General features: G+C 34.4%; 1 pseudogene; it reads left to right on the top strand.

Annotated features, from left to right (window-relative positions):
* Positions 1–1,606: 1,606 nt before the first annotated feature.
* Positions 1,607–14,351, top strand: LOC120205189 (annotated as a pseudogene).
* Positions 14,352–14,851: the final 500 nt, after the last annotated feature.

Here is a 14,851-nt window from a genome sequence, read left to right as displayed (position 1 = left end):
ATTTATTTCTCTTATTCATGGGGAAGTTACCTATGTACTTGTCTATGTAGATGATATTGTTGTTACTGGTCAATCAGCTACTGTAATTGAACGAGTGGTTCATTCAATTTGAGACAATTTTTCATTGAAGGACCTTGGTGATTTATATTATTTTTTAGGAATTGAGGTTCAAAACAGTGGTGAAGCTTTAATCTTGTCCCAGAAGAAGTTTGTTTTAGAACTGTTAGAGAAGACTGACATGTCAAAGGCTACTACTACCAGTACTCCTATGGTTATTACTAACAAACTCCAACGAGATATTGGAAAACTGCTTGAAAATGCTCGTGAATTTTGAAGCATGGTTGGAGCATTGTTGTATGTCTGTCACACGAGACCAGACATTGTGTATAGTGTGAGAAATGTAGCTCAATTTATGCATAAGCCACACGAGAATCTCTTATTGGCTGCCAAACGTATCTTGCGATGTCTAGCTTGAACAGTGGAGTATGGATTAGTTTTTAAACCATCTAAGGAAGCACTACATGTTGTGGCATTTGCTGATGTTGATTGGGGTGGTTGTGCGGATGATCGAAGATCAATGTCAGGTCACTATGTGCTAGTTGGTGGTAATATGGTGTCATGGAGTACAAAGAAGCAGAAGGTAGTGTCCAGATCTACCATGGAAGCAGAGTCTAGCTGATGCTGCTGTAGAAGTTGCTTGGATTGATGCTCTGCTGACTGACGTTGGAATGGTGAGATAGGAAAAAACCTATCATCTGGTGTGATATTACCAGTGCAATATCTTTAAGTGTCAATCATGTTCATTATCCTCAATCCAAACATGTGGATTTAGATGTTCATTTTGTGAGGGAGAAAATAACTGGGAATCAGTTATGTGTTATCTATGTTCCTGCTGCTCATCAGCTTGTAGATGGGCTCACAAAGCCATTGTCCAAAGTAGCATTCACAATATTTCGTGAGAAAGTGAATGTATGTTTGCTGAAGCAAGGAGAAGAAGAAGAAACAAGAAGAATGTTGGAAGACTAAGCGTGCGCATGGCGTGCATGGTGCGGGCTTAAGTAGACTTGCGTTCTCTAGGGTGTGTTGTGATGTAGATGAGCTAAACCTAGGGTTGTTAGGTTGTTAGCTCAGCACGGTTAACACTGTTTGATCTAACAGTTTTCAATTACTTCTTGATTTAGCAATTGATTGCTATAAAAGCTTAGTAGACTTAAATATGAAATGAAGATATAATTGCTTTCAGATTTCTCATTTTCTTAGTAGTCTCTATGCAGGTTCTCTGGAATGGTGATGTGTTAGATAGCTTTACACCATCTAGAGGTATCCGCCAGGGAGACCCCTCTCCACTTATATTTTTGTGCTTTGCATGGAAAGATTGTCTCATACAATCAATCGCAGAGTTGTAAATGATTTTTGAAAGTATATTCATCTGTCAAGAAATGGTCCTAGAATCTCTCACCTTTTCTTTGCAGATGCCTTAGTTCTATTCGCTGAAGCATTTATGGAACAAGTGGTGGTTATAAAAGAAGTAATGGAACATTTCGGTGTTTGCTCGGGTTAGTGCTGCTAAAACGTAATCTACTTCTCTAAGAATTGTGAGGCTAATATGAGAGGTATGATTGCTCACCGTCTTGGATTTGAGGAAGTGAAGAATCTAGGAAAATACCTTGGAGTACCACTTTTGCATGGAATGGTGACTAAGGTAACATACAAGTATCTCCTTGAAAAAGTGGAAAAGCGTTTATCTAGTTGGCTAAGACTCTATCTCTAGCGGGCCGTATTAAGCTTGTTAAGTCTGTTTTACAGGCAATTCCTTACTATGCGAGCAATCAAATTGGCTGCCAAAAGGGGTATGCAACTCGTTGGAAAAGCTGATTAGAAGATTTGTGTGAGGATCAAGAGGGGAGAAAGAAAGTTATGCTTAGTTTACTGGGAGACGACTAAAGTGCCTGTAGAGAACGGTGGCTTGGGCTTCAAAGACTTGTGTCGACAAAATGAGGCGTTCATAATGAAGATCAGAATGCAACTTCTTGGAGGGGAGAATAAGCTATGGATTTGAGTCTTGAAAGCTAAATACCGATGAAATGATGATCTTTCGACGGATATTAGTTGCCCACGGTGTTCCCGTCTCTGGAAGGGGCTCAGTTGCATTTGGGGGAAACTAAGAATAATATTTTCTGGAATATCCGAAATGGATGCCAGATGGATTTCTGGAGAGATATTTTGGTTGAGAATATAGGGTCACTTGCTGATTTCTGTGTGTAAAACGTTGATCCACAACCGGAGCCGGTGTAGGAGATGACAACTTTGAATGGTGAATGGGATTGGGCGAGAATACAAACTTGTATCCTTATGCAGATTTGCTATCGTATGGATGCTACAAGCCCCCAACGACCGGAACTTGGCAATGATATCCCTGTTTAGGAGGAGGAATCAAATCACAAGTTTTCAGTTCGCTCTGCTTACCAGATATTAACAAAAAGAGCAATTGATGAAAATACCAATTATTGGAAGATGATATGGAAGTTGAACATTCCACAACGAATTAAGACTTTCCTCTGGCTATCCCTACACGAGAAACTTATGACCAATATGGAACGGAGTCTTTTACACATAACCACGTCGGCTCGATGCTCGGTGTTTAATGTCGAGGATGAGGTTCTTATGCATGTTTTCCTTAGATGTTCGTTTACCATTGGCATTTGGCGAAGACTGATCCGAGAAGATAAACTGCAGAGCTTTCTCGCCATGCCTCATGGAGTTTGGTTGACAACAAATTTGAGGGGTCAGGGTCACTTATGCTTTTGAGGACAACAACTAGAATATTCTCTTTGCTATCGTCGACTGGAGGATTTGTAAATATAGATGTAATTTACTTTTCAAGCCGATTTATATTGACCATGGTGACTTGCTGCTGCAAAGTCTTCGGCTGAAAAATGATTTGGTGACAAATGAAGTGCCCGCTTCAAATTATCGAAGCAATTATAGGGTTGATAGTAGGTGGTGTAAGCCATCTAGTAGTTGGCTAAAGGTGAATGCCGATGGAGCAGTAGGGGGAACGTTGAAGATGGCTGCCGTATGGGGAGTTCTAAGGGATGACCAGGGTAGGTGGATTTTTGGCTTTGCTCGAAGTTTGGGGATATGCTCTGTTTTAATGGCGGAATTGTTGGCAATTCATGACTCTTTGGTTCATGCATGGAACCTCGGTTTTGGGAAAATCCAGCTGGAGACTGATTGTGCTAAAGCGGTGGAATTGCTCAAGGAAAATAATAGGGTGGATGATAGTTGTGCGGTTGTAAGCTTGATCCATAAGCTTCTGCAGCGTGACTGGTTGGTGAAGACAAGCCATGTTCATCGTGAAGCATTGTAGCAAATAGACTTGTTGCTTTGGCGAGAGGTAAATAAATAGGGACAGTTACTTTTAATTGCCCTCTAGGTGAGATTGCTAGGCTAGTCGACAATGAAGCTGCGTATCTGTGATTAATTTTGGATTTTTCTATATTAGCAAAAAAAAAATCAACATATAATATTATATAATCACTCTAAATTATTTAAAAATAAAATTATAATAAATAACATACCTATTTAATTGAGATTCGAGACGTCAATATTAAAATTTAAGCAAACCATTTTTTTTGTTGCCTTTTGTTCCAAGGCTTCGCCTTGACTTATCTGAATTAACTTAGGTCGCATACGTAGTTTTGGTAGGTAAGTCTCCCAACGGAGATTGTTTTTTGCATATACAATTACTCGAACCAACCCGTTGATAAGCAAACTATTTTTCAATAATATAGTATAAAGCGACTAAATTTATTACATATTAGAACAATATAGTATTACAATAATTTAATATTATACAGTTAATCGTAGTCTAATATATATTATTGATAACTAACAATTTTATTTATTTTTTTAATATAATAGTCAGACATTTATTTTGGTAGAGAGATTTTCACACAATTAAAACAACTTCCATTCTTAGAATAGTTTATAACACGTCATTTGTCACCAATTATAAGATAGTACATCATCTTACTGCTATTAAGAATATAAGTAAATCTAATACTATTAGTTAATTATTATCAAATGTATTTAATGATAGAAAGTCAATGCATAAGTTTTAACAAATTGATATATTATTTGACACATTTCTTATGAAAATGCCATTAATTTGACAAATGTAATTCCTCTCTTGGCCTCCTATAAAATTCCAGCACATAATGAAAACAAATTAAATGTTTTTTGGTTTTCATGTAGCATAACTATAAATTCTTAAAAATCAAGAATGTAGTTATTTTATAAGTTCTCATATAAAGTACGTAATTGTTTTGTAAGTTTTTTTGGCATATTATTTTGTAAGTTAACTTTTTAGGAGATGTAATAGTCATTCTAGTTAGTGACTAGATAGTTAAGATTTAGGATGAGTTCGCCGCACTCAACGTATAATTATAAATTATTTAAAAGTTTAAGGGTAAATTATTTTAAAATAAAAGGTAAACTATACCAGTGACAACCTAATTATTACCCTTTTTTATTTTGACTGATATTTTTAAAATTTTGTCAATTATGTCACTCAACTATTTAAATGCATTCAATTAAGTCACTTGCCATTAATATTTAACGGGGAAGCTGATGTGACAGTTAAATTATTTGATATAATTACATATTTAGTTATTGTTATTTATATATTCTATCAATTTAGTCCTAATTTTAATAAATTAAAATAAAATTAACCCTCAAATCAAATGGTGTTGTATGTCACTAGTTCCATGTATAATGGCATGTGTCACAATCCGATTGGACGATTAAATTTATTTTAATTTATTTTTAATTTAACATATTTTTCTCAGAGTGTGACAGATGTATCATAACCCTTTTTTTATGAAAATTAATTTCTAAAAATAATTATGACTTTATTTTGAAAAATAGGGTTTCAAATTAATTTAAAATTTGGAGTAGCCATCGACCTTTAGGTTAAGTAGGTCAAATACTTAAAAATGTCGTTTAAAACAATTTTATGAAAAAATATTTTAAAGACAAAAATTAGTCTATGTTTTACCAGAAATTCATTTTAACGGTTCAGGAGTCGATTACGTGTGGGGAAGGAAAAACACTCCCACAGCACCCAAAATCAATACCTAATTGGTTATATGTCGTCTTAACAGTGAAAATCGTAATTCCAAGTCAAAAATTAAAGTACGATCCTTTTTATTAAAATTGATCAATTAAATTCAAGTTTGCTTTTCGTTTGAATGTTGTCGAATCACACTTCTCCTATAGAGTGGTGTTTTTCACACCCATTCTACGACGAACGTTCTTTAAAATGCATCAGTAAAATATTTTTAAAATAAACAAATGAACGAACAAAATAAAAGAAAATAGAAATAAAATACACACACATATGTGCATATATAAGGTAAAAAAATAGAATAAAAAAGCACAGGGACTAAATGTAAAACACTTCAAACAAAGAACTCTATATCATAACATTAATAGTTTCATGTACAAAATTAAATAAACATTAACAAAAATGGATAAATATGTAATTATACACTTTAAGTAAGGACTGAATCGAACAAAATTAACATAACATGCATTAAACATATAAATAATCCATAAAAATTAAGGCAGTGACCAGAATGCAACACGTGTAAAGTTTAAAATCCATATTAAAAGAAAGTAGAGTTTCAATTAGTGATTGAAATGTAAGCTTGCAAAACCTGCGAGGACCGAATGAGCTATTAACCCATCTTTCAAAAACGTATAATTCTAGGGAAAAAATGGTGTCGTTTTGGATGGGGTATAAAACCCCTTTTTTGTTTCTTCATTCTCATTTTCTTCTCATTTCTCTTTTTTTATTTTAAAAACTCCCTATTCTTTCTTAGAGAAAATCGGTGAGAGCTCCTCGCCGGCCACTGTCTTTACCGTCGATGATGGCTACTGAGCTCCAAATCTCACGGGGTGCCTCGTTTTGACGTTAAGAACATAGATATGGGGTCCAAACCATCGGGAATGGTCTAAAAAATAACCAAAAACTGTTTGGTTTTATTGTCTTCGATTCATTGCCGTTCACAATTGGATGGAGCCCAAATGACAGTATGTGAGTCCCCTCATCTTCACGCGTCTCTTCACCTTCTGGATCAACAGTCCGACACTTTGAACACCAACGAGAAACCTTGATCGAATGTGAACTCCCTTTTTCTCTCTTTTTTTTTTACTTTTTCAAATTTGTTGCTTTTGGATATGTCTTCTTCTTCTTCCTTTTTCGGACCTGCTCTATCTTTTTCTTTTTTTTCTTTCTCCCCCGGTGGTTGTTATGTGTGCCTCCCTCTTTTAATCTGCTTGCATGTTGATGAATTTGATGATGACTTGTGTAGCTACAAATCATAGGGTATGGGTGCCCTATCTCTAATTACGACAAGGCCTCGATTTTCCTCGGGATTTCATTTTTTCAAGTGGATTCATTCTTTATTATTTTATTATTTTTTTGATTGATATGTGATGGCCTACTGAAACGACAACTTCAGGGTGGGAAAGGCTTGATGGCGACAGTGAATTTGACATCCTTGGCGGCGATGCAACTTGCCTAGGGTTCCAAAAATCCTAAGGTTCCATATTCTCATCTGGTCTGTTAGATCAAGGACAAATCTAACGGTTGTGATCATATGGCGGCTAGATGGAAAAACAAAAAACCCTAGCTGAGTTAGGCCTACTGGTTTTGGGTCGAGTCCGGGTCTATTATAATCTGGATCCGGTTTGGGCCTTCTGCTTGGGTCTTGACCCAATTATATTTTGGACATGTTTTATTGGGTCCAACTTTGATTTGTAATCGGACCTGCAAAATATAATTAATATAAATAATAATAGTAATACTAATAATAATAATAATAAAAAATTAAAACTCGAACAAAAAACGGGTGTCTACAAGATGTCATAATTAAGCAAGTTGAATTAGAGGGTAAGCAAGTTGAATCAAAGGGAGCACGCATTTTCCTTTTGGCTCGCTTCCTGGACCAGCTTAAAATGGCCAAGCAATCCATCCATCAAGCTTACAAGTTAAGGTCTCCATCTTTTATACCAATGTCCCTAACTATGATTCAGTAGAGCATGCAATAAACAAGGCTAACCCCATCGATGTTCTAGTAGTTATCTGTAACACCCTCAACCCGTACCCGACCCGGATACGAGTCCGAGGTGTCACATTGACTTTTCAAACTTTGACTCTTGACGAAAAATCAAGGAAATATAAAACTTTCATTAAAATAACATTGTTACTTTACACAAGTTAACCAAAATAAGACAAAACTGATCAGAGCATTTGTAACAGACACTTTTCTTACATGCCAACACTATACACAATAAAAGACATACTTTATCCGTTACTTCTGATATGATCTTCTAGCAGTGTTTCTGTTCTTGCCACCCTATTTATGCTCTTCCTGATTCTTGGTACCTACGTGTAAATCACTTACACACTAAGTCATAGACTTAGTGAGACATATAAATATAATAATAATGCATTCCGTATGAATATGAACATGCAATCTATCCATTCAATCATATCATATACAATTCAATGTAAACAATAATAATATGGTAACATATAACTATAACAATGCAATTACCTTTGATAACCTTTTATAGGCCCATGTACATTTTTTAGAACTCAAGGTATTCGATTACATTGAGGTTGTGCACTATTACTGTAACCACAGCTCGTATGGGGTCCCACTAGGGGCCATGAAAATTTGTCCTGAAGGACCTATGTATTGTATTTGTCCCGAATGACCACTCCTTAAGAACCATATACATATTCCAGTGGATCAAATCTGTCTCAAAAGACCTTGTAAATATTCCAAAGGATACATATATATCCCGAAGGACCACGTAAAACCCTCAACTCTTGGCATGCTAACTATACCTATAGCTCTCATATTGTATACCATGGACATTATTCTTATGTTTCATATGTTCATGTATTCATTTCATTTCTCTTATGACCACATAACTCATATCACTTACCATGTCACATGTGCATTTGAATCTATTCACATATATCATTTATCAAATCATATGAACATATATACTTTATGCATGTATCATAATAATTATCATGTATGCATGTTCGTAACTATTGTGCTATGAAAATCAACATAGGAATTAGACTTATCACAAGTCTTATTCCATTGTACCATACTTCTAAAATATACTCACCTTAGCCTTGCTTTGACTCGATTCTAATCCTTCAATTGTTCCGGAACGAGATTACATTCTAAATCTACATAGTAATACATTGATACATATCAGTATACTAATTGATATATTCTAAACTATCATTCCTTGAACAATTTCTGGGATTTATCCTTGATGCATCGGTACACATTGAATGTGCATCGATGCACATAGCCCAGAAATTGTATTTTAAGCCCGAAAATCATCAATTCTTCACTCAATTCTTCTATTTTAAACCCCTATCATGTCATTAAACCCAACATCATTACTTAAATCAACTTATATTCATGAAAATCATCTTTAACCTCAAAATCCTATCCCACATATGTAATTCAAGATTCATACTCAAATTCTAATATGTTATAAATACAATTCTAACACTTCATATTCCTTAATTAGCATGATGACAAGTCAAATTTAACTTCAAATTCAACTTATCAACTCTTTTCCATAAATTCATTTAAAAACCCATTTTCTTTAATCTCTTATAACTTCTTCATCTTTTGATTATAAGAAAACTTAAGCTTTCCTTAAGCTCAGTTATCATCTAATGATCAAAACCTAACCTTTAATTTATCAAATAACCAACTAATCAGAAAACTCACCTTTGCTCTAGCTTGGTTCACGATGGAGAGAAAAGAGAAGGATGAAGAGAATTCTAGAAACTTTGTTTCCTCTCCCCCTCATTTATCACATGTATATATCTCATCCTTATCACCTTTTAATTTATTTATTAGTCAAATGACCATTTTGCCCTTCAGTTCCCTTAATAATTAGTAATAATCCTTCCAGATAAATCATTAAACTATTCAATCATCCTACTTTAATCACCAAATTTTGAAGTTTTACAATTTAGTCACTAACCCGTATTTTGGGATGTTACAAATCTCCCCCCCTTTTTAGAAAATTCGTCCTCGAATTTTCACTGCACAAGGAGATAAGATACTGTCTACACATCTACTATTCATTTTCACATATCACCTCTTCAATAAATCTTTTGTGCTATCATAACCTTTACTTTATTACTTTAATTCTTCCATTACCTTTTTCCTTGATGCTCTCACATTCCTTTCATATCCCTTATACTTATCTCTCCTTATCATTTTAAACTTTTCTGTCAATTCTTACTTCCGCCAAACATACAAATCCTTTATCTTTATTACACTCACTATCATACTACTTTATTATTCAACTCATTTCTTCCAATAAAATATACCCCACCATCAAACCATTCATATACTATACATTCTTCCCAATCAAAAATAGTTCATCCTCCATTTCCTTAACTTATCAAACCTTCATTTTCACTTATCCATAATACAATTTCTTTGGTTCGCATTCAAACATTCCATTTACCTTTGTCTTATAAACTGATTACTGATGTACATATTTTCCAATTCCTCTAAAATAATAGTATCCATCACTTGTTCTTTTAATATTCCCCTAATAAAAACCCATTCATTCTACCTTATCTTGTCACTGAAGTAAAGAAACTACTTTATTTCAGAATGATAAAGATCCTCTAATTCTATAGTTTCCAATCTTACTTCAAATTATTTGAATAGTAATCCCATCAATTTAACAGGGAATTCAATTCTCTGAATTCTAATGGAACATTCTCAACATATCTTATTTATCCCAACATTGTACCCTAATAAATTTGTCACTTCCATATCACTATAAATAACTTCTAATTGAATTCTCAATTCTCACATCAATTTACTACTAATATATGAATATGCAAGTCCAGATCAATCAATATCATAATGTATTTATTACATAATAAAAAGGTTCTTGTTATCATCTATGGATCATCAAAATCTTCATTAGCATTAATATTATACACTCGAGCAGTGAAGCGTATTTCCTGTTGAGTAGAGGATTCAGGTTGACTTCTACCTCTTCCTCTGCCTCTTCTCCTTTGAGACATCGAAGCAGATCGCTCCGACTGTACTGGTTCTTCTGTCCCCAATAGACAATCTCTCATGAAATGTCCCACTTCACCACATCGAAAACAAGCTCCAGTAACTACCCTACACGTTCTGCTATGGCTTCTTTCATAAATTTCACATTGTCTAATTTGACTCTGTTGTGCTCGTCCATCACCAGACCTTACAGATTGAGTCTGTCTAGCTCTCATCTAATTTGAATCTCTTGCAACGGATACCATCGACTCTGATTGTGCTTGGGGTCAGAACCCAAAATCTTTACTTCTCTTAGGTGGTGCAAAACTTGATGAAGCCCCAGTTCTTTTAGATGGTTGGGTTCTTTAATTAACATATCTTTCATTTTAAGCTCTCTCTAAGGCTTTAGCATGATTTACTACCTCTTGAAACGAGGACAAGTTCAATACTATCAGCATCTCCTTTAACCTTGGGTGTAATCCCTCAACAAACCACTCACACGAATCTTTTTCTGTCGGAATTAACTCGACCGCAAAATGACTTAACTTGTTGAATTCATACTCATATTCATATACAGTGCGGTCTAATTACTTTAGGTTCAAGAATTCTTGCTTCATTTGCCTGATAAAGTGGTCTCCTATATACTTGTGTTTAAACTCTTCTAAGAACAACAACCACGTCACTTGGTCACTTATCATTTTCAGAGTGACGTTTGTCCACCAGATTCTCGATTGTCCACGAAACAAGGAGACCACTTCATCTAACTTCTCTACATTATAACAGTGGAGACCATCAACATAATTTTTACATCATTAAACTAAAGGTCTGCAACAACAGGAACTTCTTCGGCTTCACCTTTAAACTCTGGTGCTCCTAAACCCTTCAACTCCTTTGCAACATTCATTCTCAGAGTTGAAGTAACAGAAGGTTGAAAACACACCAATACCGCGTCAAGTGTTCTGAAGAACACATCTTGATCAGTTACAAGCACTCTAGAAGGTGCGTGTTCTTCACCTTGTCTGGCCAAGACAGGTGAATTACTACTTTCAGCGGGCCTATCATCTCCCGCTTCACTCCTAGAGCTACCATGTCCGGACATCTATAAGAACATAACCATTTCGTTCTATTAGCAAAACAACATACTTACTATTATATCAGATCAGAAGTTTTCACTATTTTATTGGCATGAATACTTTATAGGACACTCTAGACTCCGGTTTATGCTAAGAATCGACTAAACCGTAGCTCTAATACCATTAAATGTAACACTCTCAACCCGTACCTGACCCGAGTACGAGTCCGAGGTGTCACATTGACTTTTCAAACTTTGACTCTTGACAAAAAAAATCAAGAAAATTTAAAACTTTCATTAAAATAACATTGTTACTTTACACAAGTTAACCAAAACAAGACAAAACTGATCAGAGCATTTGTAACAGACACTTTTCTTACATGCCAACACTATACACAACAAAAGACATACTTTATCCGTTACTTCTGATCTGATATTCTAGCAGTGCTGCTGTTTTTGCACCCTATTTCCGCTCTTTCTGATTCTTGGTACCTACGTGTAAATCACTTACACACTAAGTCATAGACTTAGTGAGACATATAAATATAATAATAATGTATTCCGTATGAATATGAACATGTAATCTATCCATTTAATCATGTCATATACAATTCAATGTAAACAATAATAATATGGTAACATATGACTATAACAATGCAATTACCTTTGATAACCTTTTATAGGCCCATGTATATTTTTGAGAACTCAAGGTATTCGAGTACATTGAGGTTGTGCACTATTTTTGTCACGACAGCTCGTATGGGGTCCCACTAGGGGCTATAAAATTTTGTCCCGAATGACTTATGTATTGTATTTGTCCCGAATGATCACTCCTTAAGAACCATATACATATTCCAGTGGATCAAATCTATCTCAAAAGACCCTGTAAATGTTCCAAATGATACATATATGTTCCGAAGGACCACGTAGAACCCTCGACTCTTGGCATGCCAACTATACCTATAGCTCTCATATCGTATACCATGGGCATTATTCTTATGTTTCATATGTTCATGTATTCAAGTAATTTCTCTTGTGATCACATAACTCATATCACTTACCATGTCACATGTGCATTTGAATCTATTCACATATATCATTTATCAAATCATATGAACATATATACTTTATGCATGTATCATAATAATTATCATGTATGCATGTTCATAACTATTGTGCTATGAAAATCAACATAGGAATTAGACTTATCACAAGTCTTATTCCATTGTACCATACTTCTAATATGTAATCACCTTAGCCTTGCTTTGACTCAATTTTAATCCTTCAATTGTTCCGGAATGAGATTATGTTCTAAATCTACATAGTAATACATTAATACATATCAGTATACTAATTGATATATTCTAAACTATCATTCATTAGGCTAAAAAGAAAGCTATTTTTATCTTTTAATGAAGGTATGCATCGATGCACTACACCATGTATCGATGCATCCCTTGACGGGTGCATCGATGCACTATCTATGCATCGATACATAAATCCTATTCGATGTTTGCATTTAAGGGGGGTGCATCGATGCACTACTTCTGCATCGATACACTGATGAAATTCGATGTTTTTATTTTAAAGGAGTGCATCGATGCACTTCATGTGCATCGATGCACCTTGAACAATTTCTGGGATTTATCCTTGATGCATCGGTACACATTGAATGTGCATCGATGCACATAGCCCAGAAATTGTATTTTAAGCCCGAAAATCATCAATTCTTCTCTTTTAAACCCTTATCATGTCATTAAACCCAATCATCATTACTTAAATCAACTTATATTCATGAAAATCATCTTTAACCTCAAAATCCTATCCCTCATATGTAATTCAAGAATCATACTCAAATTCCAATATGTTATAAATACAATTCTAACACTTCATATTCCTTAATTAGCATGATGACAAGTCAAATTTAACTTCAAATTCAACTTATCAACTCTTTTCCATAAATTCATTTAAAACCCCATTTTCTTTAATCTCTTATAACTTCTTCATATTTTGATTATAAGACAACTTAAGCTTTCCTTAAGTTTAGTTATCATCTAATGATCAAAACCTAACCTTTAATTTATCAAATAACCAACTAATCAGAAAACTCACCTTTGCTCTAGCTTGGTTCACGATGGAGAGAATTCTAGAAACTTTGTTTCCTCTCCCCCTCATTTCTCACGTGTATATATCTCATCCTTATCACCTTTTAATTTATTTATTGGTCAAATGACCATTTTGCCCTTCAGTTGACTTAATAATTACTAACAATCCTTCCAGATAAATTATTAAACTATTCAATCATCCTACTTAAATCACCAAATTCTGAAGTTTTACAATTTAGTCACTAACCCATATTTTGGGATGTTACATTATCCATGGGGTGTATTTTTTGGATGAGCTTGACAAATAAGACATAGATGTGGTGAAGATGACAATAGATGTGAACTTGATGGGAAGTTTCAACGTCATCAAAGTTGCTTTACCGTTGATGAAAGATAGGAAAGATAATGGGCATGCCTTCATTGCTCTAATGTCTTCAATGACCATTCAGGTTTTAAATTTTTAGCTTACTTGTTGTATTTCAACTTTTAATAATAATCTTCTCAATTAATATATATGTATCTATTTTTTCATATATATTAATAAATAAAGGTCGGTACATATGATTTTGTGGCTTATTCAAACACCAAATTTGGGCTTCAAGAATTAGCAGAAGCATTGCAACATGAAGTTTTGGCCAATAACATTCGTCTCTCTATAATTTTCTCTCTCTGTTGAAACTCAGGGTTTTGAACAAGGTTTGAATTTTAATTATTGATTAATTTTAGATTTTATTAACATTTAACCATCCATATATGTGTGCTCCTCAATGATTATTTACTATTAATGAAGTTATAAAGTGTTCATTAATTTTTTATTCAACATTTGAAGCAAGGAAGACAATGTCGAACACCACCAAGATCATGTTGGGCTCAACTACCGAAATGAAAGCAGAAGAAGTTGCAATGGTAACAATTCAAGGCATTAAACGTGGAAGTTTTAGCATCCCCTGCAAACTCGGTAGGCCAGCATTGACCATAGCTTGTATTGGGATTTATGATGCTCTATCGATTAATAGAAAATGTGCCAAGAGGGGATGAATTGGCAAAATAAAATTTTGAGAGTAGGAAGAGAAATGATAGAAAGTTTTACACAAGTATTTAGAGTGGTTTAAATTCCTCAATAAAGTCTACATTCATACCTTAGCTCCACACTAAGGATTTCTAACAAATTCACTAATTTGTTCTTTCGTTTTCTAGGCTCAAGAGTAACATTTTACAACTCCATAGTTTTTAATGGCTGAACTAGAAACAACCCACTTTTACAAACAGTAAACCTCTCAAAGGAAGGTGTTTACACAATTAAGCTTACTAAAATACACTATTTACAAGAGAAAACAAATAATAAAGAATGAAAGCTTTTCTCTTGATGATCAATGCTTGAATAAGTGTTGTGTAACATTCTTCAAGTGTCCTCAACTTGCTTTTATATGATGGAATATGTATTTAGCCATTTCTAGCTGTTGGGGACTTAAAAGCTGCAAAATAAAACTGTACAAACCAGGGAGTATTGGTACTCGTGCATGGAGTATCGATATTGC

The sequence above is a fragment of the Hibiscus syriacus genome, unplaced genomic scaffold, assembly GCF_006381635.1.
Source record: "Hibiscus syriacus cultivar Baekdansim isolate YM2019G1 unplaced genomic scaffold, ASM638163v2 tig00000405_pilon, whole genome shotgun sequence".
Taxonomy (NCBI): Eukaryota; Viridiplantae; Streptophyta; class Magnoliopsida; order Malvales; family Malvaceae; genus Hibiscus; species Hibiscus syriacus.
This window is presented reverse-complemented; position numbering and strand designations above follow the sequence as displayed.